Raw genomic sequence first — 12,746 nt, 5'->3', positions numbered from 1 at the left:
ACCCTCCTGACTCAAATTTCTTGAGCAATCAGAATTACAGCCCATTAACACCCAGTCTAGCAATTAAGGGAACAGAGCTGAATTGGAGACTAGAACAATTCAGAAACATAACCTTGGGAAAGAAAGTGATGAGCACAGGGGAAAATAGCAGAATCTGAGAGGAAAAAAAGAAAAATAGTAGGCCAGACATGGTGGTGCTTACCTTTAATCCCAGCCCTCTGGAGTCAGAGGCAAGAGGATCTCTGTAAATTCGAGGTCAGTCTTGTCTACATAGTGATCTTAGGGCACACAGAGCTCTATGCAGAGAGCCTGTCTCAATAATAATAATAGAGTTTCAATTGTAACTCAATTGATAGAATGCACGCACAAAGCCATTGGTTGGATCTCCAGCAACAAATAAAGTGGGTATTGTGGTGTAAGCTTGTTATTCCAGAACTGGAAAAGTAGAGGCAGGAGGATCAGGAATGCAAAGTCATCCTGGTCTACATGACATGTTCAAGACCAGCATGAACTACAACTATAAAAATAGTTGGACCTGATGGGCTTTTGTTTCTTTAAATGGCACGAATTTGGGAAGATAGGGACATGTGGATCTAGGAGTAGTTAGGGGCAGGAAGGGCTGTAACTGTGACCCAAATACATTGTATGCAATTCTCAAATAATTAATAAAATAGACTAAATCAATAAATTGGAGGCCCCAGAATAATTTATCAATTAAAAGCATTTACTGCTCTTTCAGAGAAGCAGATTTCGGTTGCCAGAACCCGCATGGTGGCTCAGGTGAGAACCCGAGGAATAGTTTTAAAACAAAATGACAAGATGGCCGGTGGTGGCGCACACCTGTAATCCCAGCACTTAAGAGGCAGAGGCAGAGGCAGAGGCAAGGGGATCTCTGGGAGTTCGAGGCCAGCCTGGTCTACAGAGTGAGTTCCAGGACAGGGCTACACAGTGAAACACTGCTTCGAAAATCAAGGAGGGAGGGAAGGTAGAAGACAGGAAGAAGGAAGGAAAGAAAAGACAGCCAGGCGATGGTGGCGCTCGCCTTTAATTCCAGAACTAGGAGGCAAAAGCAAGATTTCCGTGAGGTTGGCGGCCAGCCTGATCTACAGAGCGAGTTCAAGGACAGCCAGGGCTACAGAGAGAAACCCTGTCTCAGAAAAAAAAAAAAAGAAGAAAAATTACTAAATCTTCAAAGACTACCAAACACCTCTAGAAATGCGGAGAGGACCCCGCGATGCATCGACTGCACAGAAATACGTTTAGAGGGTCCGGAGCACCAGAGCCCAAAGCAATAAATAACTCGTGTCAGCAAAGAGCTTTACATTCTCCAGAACACCTACACCAGAAATCCTAGACGCAAGCTAGGACATTACTCCACCCCGCCCAGGACCCACAGAATGCGCCTGGCCAGGCTGTAACCCGGAGGCCCCGCCCTTCCCTGCCCGGAGGCCCCGCCCTTCCCGCCAGGCCCCGCCCACCCTCCTTCCTTCCTGCGCATTCTGGCGTGCGTTCTCCCTGGACAGCCCTGGCTAGGCCGCAGGCTCACTCCGGTGTCTCCACATTTCCAGTCCGGCTGCCCACTGCAACTTCCGGTTTTCTCATCTCGCGTTGACCTACCTATCCACTCACTCCTCGTGATGAGGATGGCATTGAGAGCTTGTTGCTGTCCTGCATTCGGCTTTCATCTGTGAGAAAACCGGGACTGCGGGTCGGCGCGCCACCGGTAGAGGGCTCTGGGGACGTTTCGCTGCCTGGGACCTTAGCGTATAAAGAAAAGCCTTCGGGAACAGAATTCAGATCGAAAAATCGAACAGGGTATGCGCACCAGAAACTACGTCCCACGCACATTTATTCACTTACATTAAGAACTATTTTTAGAAAGGGAAGTATGGCAGTGTAGTTCGGCAGTGGAGATTTTACCTAGTATGTACATTGGAATCAAACCCAGGACCTCAAATGAAATGAAAAATGGGACCATGGGAGATAGCTCCATCAGTGAAGTGTTTAAGTTCGATTCCCAGGACTTATGGTAAAAGTTTCCTTAGTTTTGTGTACCTGTAATGCAAGCAGTAAGGAGGCATATATAGGCGAATCCCTGGGCCTTGCTGGTCTCTCATTCTGACTCCTCTCTAATCAGTGAAAAATCCAGTTTGAAAAAAGTAAGATGGAGAGTGATTGAGGAAAATGTTTACACACTGGCACAAAAGTTGTTGTTTTTTAATTTTTTTTAATGAAAGTTTAGTGTGGTGACACGTGGTTACCAGTAATCCCAGGCTGAGGTAGGAGAATCCCAAGTTTGATAGCAAGACCCCTTCACAAATGCGGGGTGTCCATAAGAGAAGACTGCTTGGACACAGGTTTAAGCCGAGAGAAAGTCTTTACTGTAGGAGGCAATTGTAGCCAGCCGGTGACAACACTGGATGTTCTGGATCCCATTGTACTCCCTAGCTTTTCTCAGGGTGAGCTTTCAAACACAAAACCATATCCTGAGTTAACATACCTCAGTTAACAAGAATAGTTAGCAAGAAGAAAAACCACAGGTGCCATAAGGCAAGGTTAGTCCATTTAGAGACTTTCCCATAACTATGGACTGTAATGGATTAGGTCTTTGTTTTAGTTTTGACAGGTGGTGCTGTCTACACATTTGAGTATTATGGTTTGAATAATACTTTGATCATGGTATCATTTGTGCTAATGTCTGTTACAAAACCATATGCATACAGCCTGCCTGCTCACTCTGAGTATGTGTGACACACATCTTAGAGATCATTAATTGTTTTAAAAAGGAGAAAATAAAAAGAAAAATGGGCCGGTGTTAGTGACACACACTTTAATCCCAGCACTGGAAAGGCAGAGACAGACAGATCTCTGTGAGTATGAGGTCAGCCTGGTGGTCTACAGAGCTAGTTCCAGGACAGCCAAAGTAACAAAGAAACCCTGTCTTGAAAAACCAAGAGAGAGAAAAAAGAGAAGAGATAAATTCAAAGCCAGCCTAGGCTACCTAAGACCCAGTCTTAATTAAAAAAAAAAAAAAAAAATGGATAGGGGAGGGAGGAAGATAGGAAGGAAAACTAAAATATAAAGTATTAAGGACTACAGAGATGGCTCAGTATTAAGACATGATTCACTTCTCAGTACCCACATCAGAGATTCTGAACCTGTAACTCCAGTTTAGGGGATGCAAAGCCCTCTGTTCTTTGCAGGCATCTGTACACACGTGGTACACATAAACTCATGCAGACACACAGACATTAAAATAATGAATTAAAGCCTGGTGGTGGTGGTACACTCCTTTAATCTCAGCACTCAGGAGACAGGCAGGCAGATCTCTAAGTTTGAGGACAGCCTGGTCTACAAAGTGAGTTCCAGGACAGTCAGGGCTACACAGAGATACCATGTCTCGAACCCCATCCATTGTAATAATAAATTCAAATAATGAATTAAACATTTAAAAATAGCACATGATTGCAACAGATTGTGCAGTATGGATATGCTATAGTTCCCTTAGCCAGGCCACTCCTCACCACTCAGCTTTGATTCCTTTGGCTTACACAAACTACAGTGCAGCTATTATCTTGGAGCCTTCCATTTCTTGTGGTAAATAAGTAAGACTCAGCTGAACTTGGACTACTGCCCCAGGACCAGGCTCCTGCCCAAGCCTAACTCCTAGATCATCAAGCTTCAGCACTGGTAGCCACAGCCTCAGCCAGGGCTGTTTGGAACAGTTTGTACCAGGCTTTTTGCTATCACTTTAACCAAAGTGGCCTTTCCTTGTCCTGGTCCAGCCTCAAGAGGACAGGTGGAACCTTTTAGAGAGAAACATCAAACCCTTCTGTTTCTGATTGTTGACAACAGGGTAAGCTATGAAATTTAGAACAGGAAATCTCCAAACCCTACCCGCAGCACCCAGAACACTGCCTACCCGATAGCTCAAGATAGCCAGCCTCCAGTGCAGGCACAAGAGGGCATCATGGGAACTAAGCTCAAAGTCACTCAGGCTTAAGGGTTGCCTTTTAGAGTTGAGAAGTCAGTGCATTTTTAAGAAGCCAGGACACTGTCACCACCCTGAAATACTTTTTGCTGTCGTCACCTCCTGCTATGTGATGCCTAGAGTGTCCCCCAGTGTTGGCTTGACTTTCAGCATGCCCTCAGGGTTAAGTCACATATTGAAGCGGACGGGATGGAGTCACCAGCATTCTGATCAGCTCAGCACCAGAAGTCAGGTGCCCAGGCACACACTGTGAGGTCCCTTTCACCTGTGTCCTCACTCTTTCACTTGCTGAAGTCTATATTCCAGCCTATGACTCCTTTCTCTACATGTCTGGACATCTATTTTTCAAATGCAGTGTGTGTGTTTTCCTTGAAATGTGAAAACATGGACTTTTTATTTTTATACTGGTCTTTTGTTTGCTTGTAAGTGACTAGGCCTTGCTTTGTACCTCAGGGTGACCTTACATTCACTATACAGTCAAGATTGGCCTTAGCTTTCTAAGGGCTGGGGAGATGAATTACAGGGACTTACTGGAGCATTAAACTGATGTTAAGCACTGTTTAAACCACTAATTGTGTTAGTGCATGTCCTCTGTTGTTTTTTTTTTTTGTCTTGTTTTTTTGTTTGTTTGTTTGTTTTGGTTTTTCGAGATAGGGTTTCTCTGCAAAAAGTACCATGCGCCTGAACAGGGACTTGAACCCTGGACCCTCAGGTTAAAAGTCTGATGCTCTACCGACTGAGCTATCCAGGCTGCTTTAATTCTAGCACTCAGGAGGCAAAAGCAGGCAGATCTCCATGTGTCAAAGCCAACATGATCTACATAGTGAATTCCAAGGCAGCCAGAATTACATGATGAGACCCTGTCTATAAATAAATAAATAATAAATATTCACTATGAGTGAAAATGATAAGTTCTTCAAGTTCTTATCATTTATTAAGCCCCTGTTAAGCCCTTCTGTAATGTTGATCTTTCTACAATTAAGCAAAGACATTGGGGTGAGATGATTTTACTCCATAAATGACAGCTGTTGAAGTCCCCAGGCTTGCTGCTCTGGGTCAAATAGCCATCCAGACTATCCTGATGATGGCACCAGAGGACTAGAACATTCCATAGACAATTCATGAGAAAATCACCTAACAATTGAAGTTGAGTTCTTGGATTCTGAAGGCACAGGCTGAGCCAAAGCTCTTTCAAAGTTTGCACAAGTTTTCCCATCACAGCCGTGGGTATTTGGAACAATCATGGCTAATTGTTTTCCACCAATCACAGCCACTAAGTGTTGTGTTTTGAAACACACAATTTGGATCCTAGCACAAATTGTAGTCATTTAGATATGTGATTGGGCCAATTATAGCCTAATTACAGCCTAGTCTCTTAGCACCAGTCACAGCCACATTTTTCTAGGTCACAAAAGGAAGGGCTTTCCATCTGGCCTAGGTGGAAATGGTTGGAAGGTCATCTCACACCTGTAACCTCAGCACTGGGAAGACTGCAAGTTTGAGGCTACTTTGAAATACATAATAACAGTGACTTTCACAGGAAACTGAGTTATAGAAAACTAACTCAATAAGTAAACAAAAATTAGTCGATGGTAGTTGTTAGTATTTAGGCATTTGTACTGGCCTGCCTTTGGAGTTCTGACAGGATGTGCCTATTTAATAATCCCTTTTAAAGGGGCCCTGAACACCTCCCATCCTTCTCTTTCTTTCCCAGACTGTTCCTCTCTCTCTCTCCCTTTCCCATTATTATATTAATAATAATAATAATAATAACCTCCACTTGAAATCTGTTGCATGGCATCTTCCTCTCTCAAGCCTATTTTTAATTACAACAGTAGTGTTACAAAGTAAATCTACCAGAGACCACCACACAGACACTCTTGTTTTTGTTTTTGTTTTTGTTGTTCAAGACAGGGTTTCACTGTGTAGCCCTGGATGTTCTGGAACTCACTCTGTAGACCAGGCTGGCCTCAAATTCACAGAGATCAACTTGGCTCTGTCTTCTGAGTGCTGGGATTAAAGGCATGCACCACCACTGCCAGGCAACTACAAACCCTTCAAGCCAAAAAGAAAGTTTTTATTGTTGGCCAGCAGCTGTAAATGTAATTCTTACTTAATAATTGTTTTTTGTTTTTTAATTGCAATCACCCCTTTATTATACTGATCTGGAAAGATTTAGTAGTTATGCCCAAAACGAATTCTGAACCCACATGGTAGGGCCAAGCAGCTGGAACATGATTCAGACAGTGAAAGACAAAACCTGGACATGATCAAGGGGCACTTCACCTCTACAGGACATGGCAGAGGTAACCAAACCCACAGCAAGCACTCCTGCCCCATGAGGACAAGAAGTTTACCCCATCTGACATGAGGAGTGGCTTATTTTCTGGTGACCACGTGGAACTATTTCAATCACCACTAGAAACAGCAGAGGGGCTTTTTTCTGCTGAGATATATATATATATATATATATATATATATATATATATATATATATATATATATCCCTTTTTTGTAAAAGTAAATGTAACACAGACTTCACAGGATTGATCCCAACCTTCCAGGGCCTGCAGCTTCTTTTGGCTCAGAGAGGAAGGTAGAAGGTTTTAAATCACCATGCGAGTTACTTTCACCTTCTACAGGAAATGACTACAGCTCCCAGTTACCTAACTACAGAAGAGTGCAGGACAGGCTCCAGGGACAAAACTTGGCTGCCGTTTCTCATGGTCATTCTGCTGCCTGGCTCCTCCCTGACCTCTTCCTAAAGCAGACCCTTCCTAAACAGAAGACTGTGAAAAACTAATTACTACTCTCAACTCTCCTGGTAAGAGGAGCTGTCCCTGGATGTGGACTAAGAGCCACCGTCCCTGGATGTGGACTAAGAGCCTGCACCCCAGAGGTGTTTTCCTGACTGGGTTCTAAGAAGGGAGTGGGTGCAGGGGATAAAATACTAAATGAAAATGAGAGCCATGAGTTTCTATCTGCAGCTACAACTTAAGTTTAAGATCCTAAAGATGTGGTCAGTGTGGCAGGAGTTGGGGAAGGGTGCATAAGCAGGCAGGGAGGAGGGTATTAGGTTAGGAGTCTGCCTGCTCGCCTCACTTCTTGACCTTGCCCTGAGCAGCCACAGCTTCCATAGTTTTCCTAACGGTCTTTTCATTTCCCAGGAACTGCATGGGTTTAACAGGCTTCAAGTTCTTGTCCAATTCATAGACAACAGGAATGCCACTTGGCAGGTTCAGTTCCATGATGGCCTCTTCTGAGAGCCCCTCCAGATGCTTGATGATGCCCGAAGGCTGTTGCCATGGGCTGCAATCAGGACTTTTTTTTCCTCCTTGATCTGGGGGGGGGGGCAATTTCTTCATTCCAGAAGGGCAGGGCTCTGGCAGTAGTGTCCTTGGGGCTCTGACAGGAGGGTAGCCGGTCCTCAGTAAGGTCTGAGTACCTGCGATCCTTACTGTTGTTGCTGTAGAAGAGATGATTAGGCTCCATTGGAAGCGGTGGGACATCGTAAGATCGCCTCCAGATATTTACCTGCTCCTCACCATGCTTAGCAGCAGTTTCTGCTTTTTTGAGACCAGTCAGACCCCAGCAGTGTCGCTCATTGTGGAGCCAGGTCCTAACCACTGGCAGCCACATCTGCTCAATGGCATCCAGGACTGTCCAGAGGGTCCGGATTGCTCTCTTCTGCACGCAGGTGAAGCAGATGTCAAATTCATAGCCAGCATCTCTCAATGCCTGTCCGCCGCGCTTGGCCTCCTCGTGGCCTGCCTGCTCAGGTCCGGGTCATACCAGCCGCTGAAGCGGTTTTCTAGGTTCCAGGTGCTCTCACTGTGCCGGATGAGCACTAGCTTGTAGGCCTCGATGGCGACAGGCAGGAGGATGCGGCAGAGACTGAGGATCGCTGAGATTCCGCCTTGATAATTATTCTTACTGTATATTGTTTTACTACGTTAGAGTTAAACCCTTTTCTTTTTATTTAGACAAAAGGGAGGAAATGTTGCAAGAGACTTGTTTCTATCATCACTCCGAGACCTCCACTGGAATTAAACCTTGATTCATTGGGTGGAGTCCATGTTCAGCTAGCTGAAATGACCATAGAGTTTTCTGGAGGACTCAGGGGAAGATAGAGAAACTCAGAGAGGAATAATGAGGAGCTTGGAAAGATTTTCAGGTTTTCAATCTGAGAAGGTGGAGAAGGGAGCAGCTGATCTTTTTCTCTATTGCTTAGTGGATCTATCGGGTTAATACCCTAATATCTGATCTCAGGGTTTTATTCCTAAACAAAACAATAAAAGATTTCTCTGTAACACACTTTGTCATTTCTGCACAAAAACCACATTCTAGTTGTCACACTTCAGTTAGCAAGGAGCATAACTACAGAAGCCAAAAATGATAGGTTAGTATATTTAGGGACTTTACTAGAACTATGGACTAGGTCTTTATTACAATTTTGGCAGGTATTGGGGCTACACTACCTGCTCAGTTTTAAGGTTAGAGGAAGAATGCTTCCTCTAACCTGTGTTCAGTTGTGCTAGGGTTTGTTACAATAGGCATTGGACTTCCTTAGGAAAATGGCTTGATTCTAGAATGAGCCAGATATATATTACATGGAGATCTAACTATATCAGAAAGTAAAGAAACACTAAGTCAACCAAATGACAAGGCATGAGAGATGGCTCAGTGGTTAAGATCATTAATTGCTCTTCTAGAGGTTCTGAGTTCAAATCCCAGTACCCACATTGTCTGTAACTTCAGGATCTGATACCCTCATATAGATAGACATACAGCGTAGGCAAAACACCAATGTAAATAAAAATTAATGTTTTTCTAAAATGATAAGTCATGGTTTTAAAGAGACATAGGGAGCCAAGTGTCATGGCTTATACCTCTAGTCACACCCACTGTCTGAGGCAGGAACCCTGGAGCAACACAAGGAGCACTCTCTGGAAAAAAAAAAGGGAAGAAAAACAAACTCTTTGAACTCAGTGGAAGAATATTACCTAGCTGATAGAATATTATCTGACTGATAGAATATTACCTAGCAAGCACCTGGCCCTGGGTTCAGTCTCCAGCACCCAAAAGTAAACAAATAAAGCTACAATAAGTTATGCATTTCCTGTCTTCTCAAAGAGGTAGGACATAACTCCCCACTCCTGAGACACGAATGTATAAGTAGCTTCCTTCCAATGGTAGGAAATGAACTGGTGTAAATTCACAGTCATAAAACCTCATGAGACTTCTGCCAGGTGACCAAGGTCTACACCAATGGTTCAAGCTCAGACTGATGATGTGTACCTCTGATAGCATGTGATAGATACAAAGGATGCTTCATCTTTACAATTTCCTCAAGTCTGTACTTACTTAACCGTGACAAAATGTCAGACAAAGCCCCTAAGAAGCACTGTTAGTTTGCTTTCTATTGCTATGATAAAGGTCATGGCCAATCGGGGGAGGAATAGGTTTATCTCACCTTAGCAGTTCTTTAAAAAAGGAAGTCAGGGCAGGAACTTGGAGGCCAAACTGAAGCAGAAATCATGTGGAAACTGCACTTACTGGCTTGCTCCTCTTAGGCTGTTCAGTTTTCTTTCATATACCACTCAGGGCTACCTACCCAGGGGTGACACCAATCTCAGTGACTTGCCTCTGCCGCATCAATTATAAATCACAAAATGCCCTGCTGATGACTACAGGCAATCTAATTGAGTCATTTTCTCAAGTAAGGTTCCTCAACTGAGGTTCCTCTTCCCAGATGACCCTAGCTTGTATCAAGGTGACAAGAAACTAACCAGAACAGGCACCCTACAATTTATCTATTTTTTCTAAAGGTTGTCCAGGTCATCAAAAAATAATGAATGGGTACTTGAGAGATGGCTTAGACAATACAGTGCTTGCCATACATGTATGAAGACCTGAGTTCACACTTCTGGCACTGACATAAAAAGCTCGATGCAGCACTGGGGGAGGCAGGCCTAGGTGAGTCCCTGAGCTCACTGGCCAACCAGCTTCAGGTTCAGTGAGAGACCCTGCCTAAAATACAAGGTGGATGGCTGGACATGGTGGTGCACACCTTTGATTAAAGCACTCAGGAGAGACAGACACTGGCAAATCTCTGAGTTTGAGCTATCCTGGTCTACACAACCAACAAAGTCATAGTGAGACCATATCTTAAAAAAAAAAAAAAAATGGAGAGAGCCAAGCATAGTCGTGCATGCCTTTAACCCCAGTACTTGGGAGGCACAGGAAGGGGAATATCCCTCTTGAGTTCGAAGTCAGCCTGGTCTACATAGTTTCAGGACAGTAGAACTACTACTACATAGTGAGGCCTGTCAGAGACAGAGACAGAGAGAGAGAGAGAGAGAGAGAGAGAGAGAGAGGGAGAGAGAGAGAAATCAAGGAAGTCAACTGGCAGATTTCCAGGCTGCACAGAAATGTGAACATCTGTGAACTTGTATAGGCATGTGCTCAAACGTAGTTAGAAACAAAAATGAAACAAACAAAAAATTCTAAGAAATTGTCAGAGGAAGAGAGTCCTTAGAAAACATTGCCCTCCATTTCCAAGTCCTCTGCGGGTCCACCCCACGCATAGTGTGTCATCTACCAAGGTCCACCAGCTTGCTAGACTTTTCTGACCTCCCATCCACGTGGACCTTGGTTCTAGAGGACCATCAGTCAAGGGCCCTTGGGTGAGTGAATGGTGGCTTCGCTTCTCCGGGTGGGCTAGCAGTCCACTAGGGTTCAAGAAGCAGGGTAGACCCAAGGCTAGGGTTAGTGCTCAGGCCTTGCTGCGAGACAGGAGTTGGGGAGCCTGTTTACATAAGCTTTAACTACCTTAGGCTTCCTCCCTGCTCTCACTCTCCTGAGTCCCTCCTTCCCCCAAGCCACCGCAACCAGCTGCGCAGGAAGAGCAGGGAGAGAAACCGCTCCAGTCCAGGGACCCTTCTTGAGCCTCCGGAGGCCTCTCCTTTCTTGGGGTGGGGTTTCTAGGGCAGCGATTGTGGGAGGAGTCTGTAGCAAGGTGAGACTCTAGACCATTGGAAAACTGGAAACATCTTGAGGGCGGTAGCTACGCTATGCGTCGCTCAACCTTTTCCTGTGTCCTGCCAGGAGCTGGGCCTGGGGCTGAAGACGTAGAGCGCAGCACAGCTTGGCCTACAGAGTGGCCCATTGAGATCCACCCCAACAGTAAAAAATAAGCAGAATGCTGACGCTACAGGGAAACTTAAGAGGAGCCAGAACAATGCTGGGCCTAGCCACGACGGATTGCGACATCAGGACTGGGGGCAACCAACGCCGAGCACCACTTGATCCTCAGAGTGGTGGAGTGTATTCTGAGCCGGTGGACACACCAGAGCAACGCTGATAAGCTGAAGGAAGCGGCCTCCGCTGTGTTTGGCAGCACGTACGGGGAAAGCCAACCAACGCAGCAAAGGGGGCTTGACTTTGAAGTGGGCGACAAAAGAGGTTGGGGGAGGTCACTTCTCCTGAGGGGCGGGGAGAGGCAGAGGGCGGTGTTAGTGGGACAAAAGCCACCATCAGGATTCTGGGGAAGGCTTATGGACTCAGTAGGGTTTGCTTCCATATCGCATCTTACATTTCCCTCCCGCGTGTGTTGGGATTTTCACCTTTTTTTTTTTTTCATTACGTTTGTTTTTATTTTTGGATGGGGTACATGTGCCGGTCAGAGACAATTTACCGGAGTCACTAGACCAGTTTTTTGTTTGTTTGTTTCACTTTGAGGCAGGATCTCATTCATGTAGCCCGGTCTGACTTCGAACTCCGTAAGTAGCTGAGGGTGACCTGAACTCCTGATCCTCCTGCTCCCATTTTCCAAATGCAGGGATTACAGGTGTGCACAAACATGCCCTGTTTATGATGTGTGGGGGATTGAACTCAGGACTTCCTGCGTGCCAGACAAGCACTCTGCCAACTGAGATGCGACCTCATCCCTTTGGTTTTGGTTTTTTGAGATAGGTTCACGCCGTAGACCAAAGATAGACTGGAATTCATGGCACTCCTTCAACCTTAGCCATCCAAGTGATGGAATTACACCTGGCTTTTTTGTTGAGGCAGGGTCTCACTACGTACGCAGCTCTGTCTGACCTGGAACTCGATATGTAGACCAGGCTGGTCTTGAACTCATAGATCCACCTGCCTTACCTCTGACCCCTAAGTGCTGGGATTAAAAGTGTGCACCACCCTGCGTGGCCTGTTCCACTTTTTTACTATTGCTGTCTCCTGTTCCTTGGACTGCAACCCCCACCCGCCCACACACACCCTGGGTGAGGTCTCATTCCTCAGTTTATCTCTGTCCTTTAGAGCCTGCTGTTCTACACACAGCACCATTTAGATAAATATTTGTCACATGAATGAAAAAAACAGGCAAAGAAGCCTACACACAGCAAGCAGCTCTTGTCCCCAAAAAGGCACCAGTCTGTTCCAGTTTGGATGGGGAAGCTCTGGTTTAGAGTAATTTGACCCTTACATGGGTTTAGCAAAGTTGCAATCTGGAGTTGTCACTTTTGTCTTTTTCTGGCTCCGCCCTATTCCCCACCCCACCCCACCCAACTGGGAGGTGAAGGGTTAATTCTAAGAAGCCCCTTTATCCCCTTACCTGAAAGGGATGGGGCAGGGAACTTCCTGTCCCATTTTCTCAGAGTCTTTCCCTAGGCTTGCCTACACTGGCTCTGGTCCTGGATTCCACCAAGGACCCCCAAACGTCTCAGCCTCCGGAGTAGGTGTACCTGGACTGGTG

The 12,746-nt window shown here is 45.4% G+C and overlaps 1 non-coding gene and 1 pseudogene across 1 annotated transcript; both read right to left on the bottom strand.

Annotated features, from left to right (window-relative positions):
• Positions 1-4,669: 4,669 nt before the first annotated feature.
• Positions 4,670-4,742, bottom strand: Trnak-uuu (transfer RNA lysine (anticodon UUU)). The gene has a single exon. It is a non-coding gene; the product is annotated as a tRNA-Lys (tRNA).
• Positions 4,743-7,089: 2,347 nt separating this feature from the next.
• On the bottom strand, positions 7,090-9,646 carry LOC127218763 (phosphoglycerate mutase 1-like; annotated as a pseudogene).
• Positions 9,647-12,746: the final 3,100 nt, after the last annotated feature.

Source organism: Phodopus roborovskii, unplaced genomic scaffold (genome assembly GCF_943737965.1).
Source record: "Phodopus roborovskii unplaced genomic scaffold, PHOROB, whole genome shotgun sequence".
NCBI lineage: Eukaryota > Metazoa > Chordata > Mammalia > Rodentia > Cricetidae > Phodopus > Phodopus roborovskii.
Note: the sequence above shows the minus strand (reverse complement) of the source record. Positions and strands in the feature narration are given on the sequence as shown.